Genomic DNA, 12,242 nt, shown 5'->3' on the forward strand with positions numbered 1-12,242 from the left:
ATATTTATGATATAGCCTGGCATAACGGAAACAGTGTTACACAATATTTCGTTATTAAAACTGATAAAATTATCGAAAGTAAAATTGATATTTAATTGCTGTTAATCGTTATTAAAACTAAAATCGACAGGATTTATCAGTATTGCTTCACGCGCCAAAGCTACGCGAGAGATTCTCTTTACGTTAAATACGCGCGCGAGCGTAATCATATAATTAATTGCGACTTGTTCACGCAGGCGGCATTATCCGATAATTTAGCCGCTGTTGGAAATGGGCGGATGGCGAGCAGAGAAATATGAAAATATAAATTCTCGGAGTGTGTATCGTCGTCGCGTAACGCGATCGCGCGTGGAAACGCATGCAAATTCCCGGGTTAATTAGAGCTGCATTACCGCACGGTTCGGTGCATCGTCATTGTCGTGCGTGATATTACCTGCCTGAAAATGGCTGATCCCTCCGTGTATCTACCCTCGAAAAATCCGCGTGTACGAAACGGCGTAATGTGGGCGCGTTATTAAAAAATATGCCGGTTGTCCCACGTATGCGCGAGCTTTTATCGCGACATTATCGTTCCACGTACATGCATACATACATATTAATATCGTACACATTAATATATGATACTTATTAACACTTGCTTGCGCTGGAGGTTCTCGCCCGAGAATGTAATCCTAAATTACACGTGTTCGGAGTTTCGTTACCACTAACAGCTAGTCGCATTAATTTGTAGGAAGAAGAGATGTTATATTTAATAAAAAAAAGGAGTTCACGTTGCAAGTTCATGTTGCAAATATTCGTAAATTATAAATGCATCTCGTGTACTTTTGAATTATTTTGAATTTAATGTATATCCGATATCGTATCTCTTTTATAATCGTCTATACTTTCACGCAAAGTGCGCATAAATTGCCTGTCGATATACTGAATATATGCAGAGAGGGCAGCTCCTCGGGAACTGTGTCTCGCGCGCAAAAGATAAAAAGACGTTTAATCGAGCTAAGGACTCGCGGTCGAGAAGCCGACGATTTCTTCGCGGTTTATCTGGGATCGCGAGTCGGTCTTACTTTATATTACTATCAGACGACACGTAATGAGCGTAGTGAAGTCCCGTTCATTGGATTAAACGTCGGAAGCCTGCTCCATTTTACTTCGCCATTAGCGCCGACCGGCAGCAGTTTTATGGCTTCTCGGGGATCTCGTCGTTGGACATTAATTAAGATAGGATCTCTTCTTAGCCGATCAATCGTGGCGCAATTTTTCGTTAATCGACAATCTGTACCCGCCACTTCGAGACATACGACTGATTTTTACGAAGCGTACTTAAGGGTTTATCTATTAATTTATTAACTCTCTCTCGAATGTCCATCTTGTCTTTGATCAATAAACTTGTTTTTAGTCAATAAATGTCTGCAAATACTTTAATATAAAAAATATGATTTGAATCGAGTGCTGTCAAGATAAAGATTCAAGGCTTTTATCTAAAAAACGGAAAAAAATTGTTTGAAGATACTGTGTATCATGAACAAGTAAAAATATCGCATTATAATTAATTTATCATTAATATAATATAAGTAATATTATTATCAACATATAATAACAGCATTAACTACTACAATGCATTTAATTTAAAAACTTTTTATGCCGTACGATGTATTTGAAATAATTTTATTAAACATATTTTTGCATATTTTTAATCATAAATAAAAATTCTTTCTGCGATATGCGAATGTGACATTGTTTAAGAGAATCCGAGCGTGATAGCGTTAATTATCCAATTGAATGAAATGACCGAGAAAAAATGCAACAGTGCGAAAATTTTTCCATTATTAATGGCCAAAGAATTTTTGTTACCTCTTTATTATACATTTGCTGATTGTTCGGATTCAGTGAAATTTGTTTGTTTCATCACGTACTTATTATCATCGTGCGAACAACAGGAGCAGAATTATAAATCACTGGCGGGTACAGTAGACGGCGACAACAAATATATGGAATTTGTTTCCAATTGCCGGATCATTGCGCCCTTTGTTGCACCGTCTTTCTCTTTTTTTTTTATTGTCATTGTATGTCTTCTGGAGCCACGAGGCGACACCGATAAATCCTCTTCCCTTGTTCGGGGAACATCGAGCCAGCCTTCCGGTGACGGACGGCCACGCAGAAATTGACTGACGACGACGACGAAACGTCGAGACACGTGTCATTCGTTTAGGGAATATATTCAACCGTAAATATTAACGCGACACACACAGCGGTGCGTACGCAATTTTTCATTAGAGCCCGATACTTTGTTTTACTTTCGAATACGTCGACCAACATAAACTATTGCGCGTCCGTATATATATACATATAGAAAATCCTCTCTTAAGTTTACAGTCTAAACTCTGTAACTTTAACAACTGTAATTTTAACCAATGATTTTTTTATCAATTCTTGGTCATATAGAGTCTTAAACTTGGAAAAGTCATACCTCGCGCGTTTTTTTCATGAATTTCAATCAAACATAAAATTTATTTTACATGTTTTCGCATATTGGTATTGTATTTACTTATTGTATTTATTAAATTCTGTATATCTTATGCAAGATTATATTTTTCGCTTTAGGATTAATTTCTTCCAACACATTTCAACAATAATCATAAAAAACATTGTGCAAAAGTACATCCCCACAGCATCGCTGTTTCATTTTAATGATCAGATTATGTCGCAGTATTAAAAAAAATCCTGCGGACTTTGCGAATAAAAGAAATACTATCGCAAACTGCGCTTCTGCGAGTTTACTGGCTTTATGAAGGGCTAGATTATGGAAACGGTAGAGACAAAGGGCCGGGATCGCATCATAAAAAGAAAAAAAAATAACAAAAATAGCGAAGACGCGACGCGCAAGGACATGGTTACGCACAGAAAGAATTAACGAGCGTGTAATCTTTAAGCCCTTGCGTATCTGCAACGGCGCTTTTACGTTTCCTTTATACCCACAGTCTTCCATAATCGTAAAAAGAAACACGGACATGATCGCGAGTTTCCCCATCCGATATTGAAGAAGGAATGAACGATATCGCGTAATGGTGCGCGATTTTATCGCGCGGCAGTTATAAATCTAAATACATGTGAGTTAAATTTTGGTCGTTACAATGTTACATATTGCATGACGCTTTTCTGTATTACAGATATCATAAATTTTAGATAATGAATAAAAGAACGCAATTAATTGTAACTTCTTGTTTATAATATGAATATCTAACTAAAATATAGTCCATTTCAAAGTTCCATTAAAAAATTTCAGAGATACTTTTCCCAATGACTGATTCAGTTTTGATTCTATTGGCAAATCAAAAGGTTACGCGCCTCTGAGTCCGAGAAAGAAACGAGTGTAACTAGATCACAGAGGCCAATATCTTTCTCAATACCGATTTTCTCCATAACTCCTTTTTCTTTCTCACAAGCTATTTTCGCAACCTATTTAATTTTTATATTTTTTGTATTTCTCTCTTTCTCTTTCTTATTTAATTAATCATGTTACAGGTGAAAAAAATAACATTGATTTTTCTAAATAAGTGACAAGTGAAATAATTCCTTATTAATAATAGGCTCTTTATTTAAAAATCAATCTTTAATTCTATATCTACATATATCTAAAAATTTCTAATATATTCCTATTAATACAAATAAATATAAAAATTATTTTCGCCGAAATTTTACACCGAAATTTAAATATCTCAAAAATGTTGATTTTACATATCGCTTATCGTTGACGAATCGACGATCGCGCGAATTTACGATATTTGTATTTTTCAATCGATGCTTGTGTAAATGAGATGTCACGTATCTCGCTATAGGGCATACCGCGATCATGCGATAAATCCTATGGCAAAGTCGAAAGCAGATTTCCTGCCCTGTTTTATTTTTTGAGATTTTATTTACCAACAAAATTGCTCGAATACATGTTACGGGCACGGGCCTCGAATTGCAATATCGTGCAGCTGCATGTTGAAATTTATTGAAATATTTTGACGGAATATTCGCGATAAAAAGTCGAATATTCAGAAATAGGTACTACAGAGAGTTGCTTATCATGCGCTGTTGTTTTACATCACATGTTTTTTTCGCAAGTTAATTATATTGAATATTAAAATTTTTTCTCTTTCTAAGGGAGAAATTGAGATACGATAATGAATTTTCTGCTTTTCTGACCGCTATCAGTCTCATATCTCAGCAGTAATCATAAATTTTAAAATAAATAAATACATATGAATATGTGGATAAATATATCCATTGTATGAATATTTATACATATATGGATACGAATTAATTTCTCTCTACATATAATTATGAATCTGATTAAAAGTGCGTATCTAGAAAATCATGATAATTTTTATGATTATAATTACTACAAAAATTTGCTTTGATTAATCCATTCTTTTATGTCGTATTTTACATTATATAATATTTATTCGAGATAAACGAGCAACTCATTGCTCGTCAATGCTTCATTAGGAACTGTTTGACGTCTTTTATTGCGAGAATCTTTTCGATAGCATGGCTCATCGATTATTCCTCGACATGATTATTAAATCGGTTCTCTGCGATCTCTCTCTCTCTCTCTCTCTCTCTCTCTCTCTCTCTCTCTCTTCCCCCTCCTTCCCTTTCCTCTTTTCTGTTTCTCTCTCGGTCTCTCTCTTTCTCTAGCAGTCTCTCTTGCTGAACAAGTTTGATAATTAAGAAACGAGGAGACTGGTCGGATATATAAGCAGACGAGGTTAATAATTTAAGCGAATGGGTCGCGACGCAGGCGAGCGCCTGCTTCACGATCCCGAAGAACAATTCAGTGTTTGCTCATCTACGTGACGTCGCGGAGGCGTGGCTCGGACCGCGTCTATTAATTATTGCCAGCGACGCGTGTTTATAATTAAGAGGTCATACCGCCCGCCCGACAGAGTCATCTCGTATACACGTGCGGCTCGCCTAAATGATTTTCCGCAAGAAAGTTCGGCATCAACACGCGCCAGTTTTTCGCTTTGTATTTTGCACTCGTAGACACGTCGTCATCTTTTTGCCCAAAAATGCCTTCTCCAAACTCTCGCAAGACAAATTCCTGCTGCGACTTAATTGTACTACATTCATTAATTTAATCATCTTTCGCGCGTGAGAACAAAGTTGACACGCGACAGAATTATTACGTACGATATCGTAGAATAATTGCACGCAATTAAATAATTTTGATAAAGGTAAAATATTATCGCAAATTCCTAGATCGAGAGTCAAGGCTCAGAAGCGCCTCCACGACGTGAAATTTATAAGACGGTCTCGCAATTCTGGCGCACCCCGTGACATAATTTTATTTACTGCGAGACACCTGTGAAATTTAATCAATGTACGAAGCTATTCCATGCTTACAAAAGATTTTAACGACTCAAAATATCTGATATAACTAAATTTGTTTCGTGCTTGCGCAATATGAGAAGAAATTATTGATAAATTAAAGCCAAATATGCAATAATGTGATCAACGAGGAAATATGTTCATAAATCTGATAGCATTTAAAGAACAATGTATAAAATATAATGTGTCATAAATTTCATAAACTGTGATTAGGTTTTTATATTGAAAAATATATTGAAAAATATCGAGAAAAGTCTCTTCTAAAAATTTATTCAATTTTTGTTAAACCGAATAAGAGCGATCGAAAAATGACAGTTATGTCAAACGATAAGCACACGAGAGATGAAAGTTTAATCTGGTTCTCCTGGCTCATATGTCATAGATCTAATCCCCCTCTGCCATTAAATCGCTGACTTAGAACTTAGACCGCGTGCTCGTAACTCGGGCTTCCTTAGAAAATGCGTATCCTCGTATCTCAAGTAATTTAAGCCCCGGTCACCGCAAGCGTTGCTCTCCTTTTATTAACAATAAATCATAGTGACTTTTCAGGGATGAAAAGTGTACGGTGCCGGCAATAAAATGTATCACGCTACATTCACGCTCTACCGTTGCGCGATTTATTTCCTCGCGATCCTTTTGCATCTGCAACGTATTGAAATACAATGTCTAGTCATCATTCGATTGTTAATCCTATAAATATTCGGTGATACCTTTCATATTTTTCTTGCGCCGTTATGAAAACATTCCGATGTCTTTTATTACAGTTACACTATAACGCACTGAAGATAAATGATAATAAAACCAGATGAACAATAGAAGCATTGTCATTTGGAAAGTAACTTGACACTTCCAATTAACGAGAATTTAATTTACTACTAATTTTTTTCAAAAACAAAAAGCTGGCGGCTTGTCAGAAAAATGGAGGTTATCAAAAATATATTTCGCTAATTAAAAAGTTCGCTGTAAAACGTTCTTTTTTGCAATGTTAAAAATTTATCTACGATCCGAATTTCCCGTCGTCAAGAGAAATACAGATCTGAATTTTGTTAGTTCTATATATTATATTAGCTATAATTTGTAATTTATATCAAATATCATAGTTTATATCAAATTTTAAAGCTAATATCTATAATTTTATTTCCACCCGCATACAGTGTCATTGTTAGCGACATATCATCGGAGTCTGTTCAAAATAAATTATTATATGGGGCCGAATGTAAAACAACGGAAACGTAGTTTACAAATTCATCCCGAACAAATGAAGGCATACTTTAAAAGTCATATCTCTTTTAGGCACGTAATTTATATCACGAGAAAAGTAGTAACCCCACTCAAGATTATCCCCTTAAACGCTGAAGGATCCCTCACTCGCATAGCTCTTCTTTTCCCTCAACAGCCTTAACTGCGACTCTCGCTCTTTCTTTCTCATCCTCTTTTTCTCATATTCTGTCCGATTCGTAAGCTGGATTTACGAGTTCGCCGCGCGTCTGGTCGTGCGACACTATCCGCTCGCGGGACGTTTTCCCGTCTCACCGTTCAATGAATCATCACCGGCGAAATCTTTCTTCTTTTTCCGTGGATTATCGTCACACGGCAAATAGACGAAGGGGCGCTTCTCAATGTACGCCGTCCAATATAATTATGTCGCTCTGTAAATTTACGCGCAAATAATCGTCATAATGACCGGATAATTGCCGCGTCCGTTCGGTACATGAGTTAAACGAGCAGTAATTATCGTTCGCTACGAACGGTTAATCGTTACGATTAACGATGAATAATTTCGCGCTTATTTTTTGCGTAATTAAATCTCATGACTTCATTAAAGTTTTATCGCGCCTCTTTAGCGCGTATTCCGAGCTAGGATTCATCAAATTGGAATTAACGTTCTGCATGGTGCTTTATTCTAGAGCAGACTGAAAAGTTTGACGTAAATTTTGAATAATCCGAAACGCGAAAGATCGAATGCAAAAAAATCGAAATTTTCGAAAAATAGCAAAAAGAAATCGGTTGTGCGCCCAGGTAAAAAATTCAAAATTTTAATATCCTGTGACATTTTCCAGTCAATCTCTAATTAGTAACTGTTCATTCTTATCGTTTTTTGCATACTAACATTTCCACTCAACTTGATATATAATTAACCAGTTAATATTGACTTTCTGCAACATTTATTTCCTTCAATTGTTAAATTTGTTATGCGACTTAAATACGCTTTATTCATATTTTATTTTTCATTAATTGTTGTTAAACCATCATTGTTTGCGATATGAAATGCAAGTATAATCGTGTTTAAAATAAAGAAAATTTTTTTTTAAATAATATTCTTAGATTTTATTATATACAGTGTGATAAAATGTTTCTAAAGATTATTATCAGACTTTTAATAGCTAATTAATTATATCATTTTAAATGACAATTTTTATAATTAATCTATATATATTTTGATTGAGCAATTTTACTTGGCTTTTAATTTCATTTAACCTTTCGTGTAAAAAAGGGCGCGTCGAATATTTTACTTTGGGAAATCGAAACTGCGGAACCTTAAATAAAGATAAAACGTAATGCAAATAAGGGTTGCATTTAAGCAGAGCGGGAAGCTGCGGGAGCTGAAAGTCGATCGGAAACGAGAAAACTTTTTCACCATTGTTAGTCTACATGTTCCACTCGCTCGATTGTCGAAAGTTACGAATGCACCGATTTGCCCGAAGCTCGTGATTAAATGCGATTCAGCGAGTGAATCTATCTGCCGATCTATCCGCTGTAAAGAATCGATACGAAGCGCAACCGGAAAACTAGCCTGATTGCATTTGCATGCGCTCAGGCTCGACTCAGGGCTCCGATATTAATTGGGAAAGCAATTTTATGCAACGGACAACATTAAAAGGACCGTCGTGTTATTGGAATGCGCATTTTATTTTCGTACGCATTTTAGTTTGTCTAGAATAAAAGCATCTTGGCTTTCGGTAAATCGAAAATAAAAATCTCCTACTTTAAATATTTTTTAACGTGGTCGTATATTAACGGGAAGTAGTTTAAGCTTTCGCCGAAAACAAATTGAGATGACTCGCCAACCTGCGTAACAGGATGTATTTAAAGGGGATCTGACGATATCATCGCGATATATATTCTTCTCTTGTCATGTTGTGAAAAGAATGTAAACTTTAAATGGAATAGGAAACGTTCGTTCAGTCCATCTTTATTTATCAACATAAACAAACGTAAAGATTAATATTAAAGCGTAAAGAGACCACAACCACAAGCTCAAAGATCCTTTTTCACATGACATGAGAAAGATAGAACATCTCTGTGAAGCAATGCCAAGAATGGGAACACGGCTTCTCGGCAACATGAATGGCGGGAATGGGGCAGAATATTAATTTTTCGAGGCAATAGATTATACTATATTAATTCATTTGTAATATATTATATATACAAATCTATTGCCTCGATATTGAAATAAAAAAATAACTCACCAGCCGATGCGCAACAGCGGAGTTAGCTTATAGCTGCAACCCTGCGTTGATCTGTAACATAAAAATATTTTTATATTAAAGCAGCGTCCAAGAGAGATAACCGATACTTGAAGTATATATAAGTAATTAGTAAATAATTATCGCGCCCGTTAAATTTTTAGCCAGTCGCGAAGGATGGCAATTACTATAGTTAAAAAGTGCTATTTTCGGTTGCCGCTAGTTACTCTGTCGCCAGAAAGTTAAAAGTTCGCCAACTCTCTTCTTGACAACCACAACTGACAAACGGAGCGCAAACGGAAATAACACTTTTCAATTAGCAGTTGCCATCATTCGCGCGACTCGCGACGAAGGACGGAGCGTTTGCGACGTATTGTAGAATGGCCCTAAGAGAGACGCGACGTTCGCTATACGTAATATCTCGCGTATCGCATATATGCCGGAGATCAAACTCCGACCGAAATTGCGCCGGAGTTAAACTTGGAAAGTGGCGGAATCCGCCACAGAACAGCAAAATAATAAACAATCACTCACCCCACGGATGCCCCGCTGTCGCCCGATGCCTCCCAGGCCCCCTCCTCCTCTCCTCGGTCCTCCCCTTCGTTGTCGCATCTCCGTGTCGGAGCACTCACTCACTCACGACGCGAAACAACGTTCACGCACGAAAATCTACGCGATATCGTCGCTTATGATCGCGCGACACATTCGACACTTTGCACGGCACTCCCGGTATTAATCTCGCGACGCGCCGCGTACTTTGTTACACGGCGACGAAAGAATTACGGCGGAGTAGCTACTAACGAAACTATACGATCCGCTTGACGCTCGTTGGCCGTGACGTGTGAGACGTGTCCCGCAGCCCGCAGATAGACGTTAACATGGCGGAGAGAATTTCGTAAATCGCGCAGCCAACTTCACTCGCCCGGAGCAACTGTCGCGATCGAGGACGCTACACTTGCTGCTTGTTAGACACTTTCGGTTAACAATGCAATTGAATCGATTTATAAACACGGTATCTGTCACCCACTATCGCCAGATATCGAAACACAATTAAACGAAGTTAAACGACGTTACTATAGAGACTGCGATCTGTGATCGCTAATTAAATACGTCGCGGCGTCATTCAATTTCGGTTCCCGCTCGATTCCTTTTATCCGTGTTCCGAAAACGATTTAATTCTGAAGCTGCGCGACACGCGACTGACGCGACACGACGCGAGTTAAGTCGACGGTCGAGAAAAGCGAGGACCAATCGTCCGAAAGAATGTAATCGAATGCGATATACCTCGAAGTCCATATAAATTCCGCGAAGCACATATATTAAACGGACATTCGACATGTTACAGTTTTTCGTAATCTGAACAGGGACCCGGCGATTCGTGTATCTCCCCGATGTGCGATCCGAGAGCAACGACGTGAGAACAGAGTCGCAGGCGCCGCGGTAACACGAGTGGTGGAGATCGAACGGGGAGAAAGTGACTAGGCACGGCGCGCCGAGCGCGCGCTCGGTGATGCGTGTAAACAGCATACCCCCACTCCATCTCCACCATTCAAGTTGCCAAGGCCGTTAGTCGCGGCGCGATGCCCGCGCCCCGCGCCCTTATTACCGATTACCGCTCTCAGATTGTAACATAGAGTGATACACGAATTATATCGCTTATATCGCAGCACGTAAAAGTAATCTCGGCATGCTCGGCATTACATTCAAAGTGCGAAAAGTCTTGTCAGGTGTGGGAGAGGCAAGTGTAGCGTGAGTAGCGTCTTCGCGACGCGTCGGTGTCGGTTGCTCCGGGCGAGTGAAGTTGGCCGCGCGTTTCACGAAATTCTCTCCGCCATCTTAGCGTCTACCTGCGGAGTGCGGGACATTACGGGTCGACGGGCGTCGAGCAGATCGTATAGTTTCGTTCTCGTAGCTTCTCCGCCGTAATTCTTCTATCGCTGTATAACCAAGTACGCGCCGCGTCGCGAGATTAATACCGGGAGTGCCGTGCAAAGCGTCGCGCGATCATTAGCGACGATATTTTCGTGCGTGAACGATATTTTCGTGAGTAAGTGGACGGAGATGCGATAACGGCAAAGGCCTGTGAAGGGGAGGAGGGGGCCTGGGAGGTATCGGGCGACGGCGAGGCGACCGTGGGGTGAGTAAAATGTTATTCCTTCGCTATTTCGCTGTCCCATGGCGGTCTCCGTCACTTTCTTAAGCGCGATTCGATCCGGCGCTATTTCGTAATTTCGGAGTTTCATCGGAGTTCGATCTCCGGCATAGGGAAGAAATACTTATTACGTCGCGAACGTCGCGTGGTCGCGTCTCTTTTATTCGTAATACTGCTTGCATGATTTTTCGCGAATTGATACATGGCGAACACACCACCGTGCCTCGTCACAGTCTATACCCATCACTCGTGTTGCCGAGAAGCCTCGGCCTCGGCATTTGTGATCTGTTCTTGCTGTGAAATATATTTCATCAATAATGCCGAATATTTTCAACAAATCGTCTTCATAAGCAAAAGAGAAAGCAGTTGCCGAAAAATTCCCCGCGAAGCAATATTCTCTTATCGATCCAACGTGATTTTGTTTTCCAACACGCGCATCGATCTTTTTTTCTCTATTTCTCCTATCGCGAGAGTATCCGCCTATCACGCGAAGATAAAACTCCGAACTAACAATAAGATGATTAATCTCTCCATGACGATGAGCCCGGTTTCCGTTTTCGTAGGAAGGAACTCGATATTTAAAAAGTGGTTGTTTACAGGACGCGCGATTTCCATAAATTCTCGCGGCGTGTATATCGAACGTGCGTCGTAACAAAACGTTAGTCGAAGTACACGGGGCACGTTTTCAACGTTGCCTCCGTGACGCCTATATTGCTGTCATAAATCTAACAAGGCGGCCCGACATTAATCCCCCGACCGCCGCCTATACTTCCGACCGGCACCGGCTTGACCTCCACATCCGATAAAATAGCCGTCTATACGCTCCCTCGTATTATTTGCGCTTATTTAATGAACCGCCGGAATCACCGGAGGCACTGCGCCGCGAAATGTTCCGCGAATTGCCTATTGAAAACAAACGCGGAAAGTCGATTTGTAAATCCTTCTCTATAAATACGTCGCGTCCCGATTTCAGTCTCTCCGTTTGTTCGTCTGTCACGAGACTCTCCTGCAGCAGAAACAATAGTTGCGAAATACATTTCTTTCCGCGTCACGCCACGTCCACAGGGGATGCTGCGTTATATCTCTTGTATTTCTACGATTATATATAATATATATTATTTATGAAAAATGGAAATGGCCCGAATTAAACTCGTTGCTGCATACGATACGCTACGATACGCTTGTACGATGCGTGCCGCATATTATATTTCGCGAAATGTACAACTGTAACTAGCCGTAAATAT

The 12,242-nt window shown here is 39.3% G+C and overlaps 1 protein-coding gene and 1 long non-coding RNA gene across 23 annotated transcripts in view; one reads left to right on the forward strand and one right to left on the reverse strand.

Annotated features, from left to right (window-relative positions):
- Nucleotides 1-10,263, reverse strand: part of LOC139810201 (uncharacterized) — a 304,062-nt gene extending 293,799 nt beyond the window's left edge. Inside the window, exons 1-2 of the long non-coding RNA XR_011731255.1 lie at nucleotides 9,381-10,263; nucleotides 8,850-8,900 (exon numbers count right to left, since the gene is read on the reverse strand). This is a non-coding gene — a long non-coding RNA (uncharacterized lncRNA). The remainder of the gene's footprint in view (nucleotides 1-8,849; nucleotides 8,901-9,380) is intronic.
- Nucleotides 1-12,242, forward strand: part of Dlg1 (discs large 1) — a 496,300-nt gene that overhangs the window by 357,880 nt on the left and 126,178 nt on the right. The gene's annotated exons all lie outside the window — the stretch shown is intronic.

The sequence above is a fragment of the Temnothorax longispinosus genome, chromosome 3 (genome assembly GCF_030848805.1).
Source record: "Temnothorax longispinosus isolate EJ_2023e chromosome 3, Tlon_JGU_v1, whole genome shotgun sequence".
Classification (NCBI taxonomy): domain Eukaryota; kingdom Metazoa; phylum Arthropoda; class Insecta; order Hymenoptera; family Formicidae; genus Temnothorax; species Temnothorax longispinosus.